The sequence below is a fragment of the Sander lucioperca genome, chromosome 20 (assembly GCF_008315115.2).
Source record: "Sander lucioperca isolate FBNREF2018 chromosome 20, SLUC_FBN_1.2, whole genome shotgun sequence".
In the NCBI taxonomy this organism is placed as follows: Eukaryota; Metazoa; Chordata; class Actinopteri; order Perciformes; family Percidae; genus Sander; species Sander lucioperca.
Genome location: NC_050192.1, coordinates 22,577,126 through 22,579,625, shown reverse-complemented (window position 1 = coordinate 22,579,625; position 2,500 = coordinate 22,577,126). Strand labels below are relative to the sequence as shown.

General features: G+C 43.0%; 1 long non-coding RNA gene across 1 annotated transcript in view; it reads right to left on the bottom strand.

Annotated features, from left to right (window-relative positions):
* The window catches only part of LOC118494028, a 23,525-nt gene that overhangs the window by 11,339 nt on the left and 9,686 nt on the right, over positions 1 to 2,500 (bottom strand). The window contains exon 2 of the long non-coding RNA XR_004896116.1: positions 1,204 to 1,207. This is a non-coding gene — a long non-coding RNA (uncharacterized LOC118494028). The remainder of the gene's footprint in view (positions 1 to 1,203; positions 1,208 to 2,500) is intronic.

The window sequence follows — 2,500 nt, the reverse complement described above, 5'->3', positions numbered from 1 at the left end:
GGGGCGAAGAAACTAACCTTTTAAAATAGGTCACCTTCTCTGCTTTTAGAAACCAACGCACTCAGGCTCTCCGTGTCCACTGGCTCTGTGTGTGTGTGTGTGTGTGTGTGTGTTGTTCTTTGTACGAGTCAGTTTGAGTTGTGGTTGTTCAGAGCGACTGCATTCTGGACGGTCCTCAGTTAAAGGGTCAGTTCACCGGCATCACAAAATTAAAAAAAATAAAAACAGAGAAAATACACGACCATGATTGCATTTCTTTAAACCAATCACAATCGTCTTGGGCGGTGCTAAGCTCTGGACGCAGCGACGGTGGCTCTGCTAAATAGTCTCAGGAAGAAACTTGTTTTGGTGGAACATTTGCAGTAACGTGAGCTATTTAAATTAGCTGATACATGGTTAAACCTCATTGGCTCTACCAGTGTATCTCTGTGTGTACTTCATCCACAACAATCCCAACAGTCAGTTCCAAAACGGGAGCGTGCTTATGTCCCCACATTTCTAAAAAAAATTTTTTCACTGAAAATTAGGCCCTATGTTCCCACAGTTCCTTTGTTCATGAATTTGTATCTGATTTTATCCCCTAACTCTAACCCCTAACCCTAACCCTAAAAATTTTGTGGGAGGACAGGGCTTAAATTGAAATGAAATGTAGGAACATAAGACCTAATTTGAAAATGTCCTAGAAATGTGGGAACATAGGGCCTAATTTTAAGAAAAATCTTAGAAATGTGGGAACATGGGCTATGGGACCATTGTGCTGTGGGAACATAGGGCTGACACCCCCAAAATGTCCCAGTTAGAGAGGAAACGCCATTAACATATTCTTTGTAAATCTTTACAGTGATTCACTAAAAGAACCGAGCAGAACTGCCTTGTTACACCATCCTAGTCTTCTTCAAAACTTGACATTTTCAGCGTGTAGCTCGCTAGCTCGAAGTTTGTTTCCCAAAGAGAACAGAGTTTGAGAACGGTGACACACAGCGAGACAGGAAGGAGATGGACAATGTACTTCCGTTGATAATACCAAACCAAATCTGTGGATTTATTTTAACAGTTTAATTTATTATTATAATAAAAATGAAATCCAGAAGGGTTAATGCCCGACGAGGTGTCCATTGTCAGGTATTAATGAACGACGGCGAGGCGTGAACCGGTTGCCTCCGTCGTCCATTAATACCTAACAATGGCAACAGCTTCTCACACTCATCTCGTAAAATACGGACGCTTGGTCAGGTGCCTTTGTCGTTCTTATTTACGCTAAAAGTCTCCTTTAGCGCTATAAGTAAACGCGCTTGGTCGGGACTATTGCCGTCCCTTTTGACGCAGTTATGTTAAGGAAAAGGTCGTGGGTGGGCGTACGGTTCTGTGACACATGGGAGGAAAATAAAAAGCGACTATAGCAAGCGTGACAAGCGGGATGCGAACCCCGCTCTCCTGGGTGAAAGTCCTGTGTTTGTTTGACCCATCCACCCACCCAAAGAACCTCCTTGCGTGGAAATTCGCCCTTACATACTACTCTCTAAATCCTCTCTAACTGCTGCTCTCCCCGGTGCGTTACACAAATACGCTGAAAGACACCTTTTTCGTCACATCAGACGCTGACAGCCACTGTCCAAACGTCCTTATTTTACGAGTTCGGAGTGAGAACGGGTTGACAATGGACACCTCGAAGGGCATTAACCCGCTTATACCATGGTCACTTGCCAAATAACATATTTTTAAAACATTAGTTTATATTTTAATTAGTTTTGCAATCGAAATCTAAAGTTTATCCAAACAATAACTCGGTAACGGTTTGACTAATACCTGGAACAATCATTCCCATCCAACAGGTCCTTATGCAATGCAAACGCTGCTCTCCCCAGGAATTAGGAAGGACCTTAGATACGACTTGCCTCCCTTAGCAACCGGAGCTATTTATATAGTCCGCTCAGCTGATAGAACTCTTCAGTTTAGCTACGAGCCAGAAAGCTAACGTTATGCTAGCAAGATCCAAAGTCAATAACATTGTGTACAGTTGGCAATCAGTAAAATAACCTGACAGTATGTTGAACAACAAGACAAGCTAGCTATCAGCCATGTCATTGTCCCCGAAACAATATAACGACTTTTACGAAGAATTTGATCCGCGATGTGTAACGTTACTGTCGGCCGCAGCGGCGCAGCCTGAAGCAGCGACATGAACAGTGACGGGATGTGAGATAACGTTATTCTCTGTGAAACAAAGTCAGTCCAGAGGGGCAGTATAAACTTACTCCTGCAGCCTGTGTGTGTTAGCTCCATCCTGTGGTGTTCAGAGGACGAGTTGTAAATAATAAATCACATTTCCTTTTTGATTTAATGTAGCGCATTCATTTAGAACGGTTAACAGACAGTTTCACGCGAAACTCTTTAGGTGTCCTACATCACTTTTTAATGGACACCTGCAGCCAATCAGAATCGAGTATTCACCCAGACCATGGTATAATTGTGTTTAACCCTCTGCTGAGACTGAGTAGTT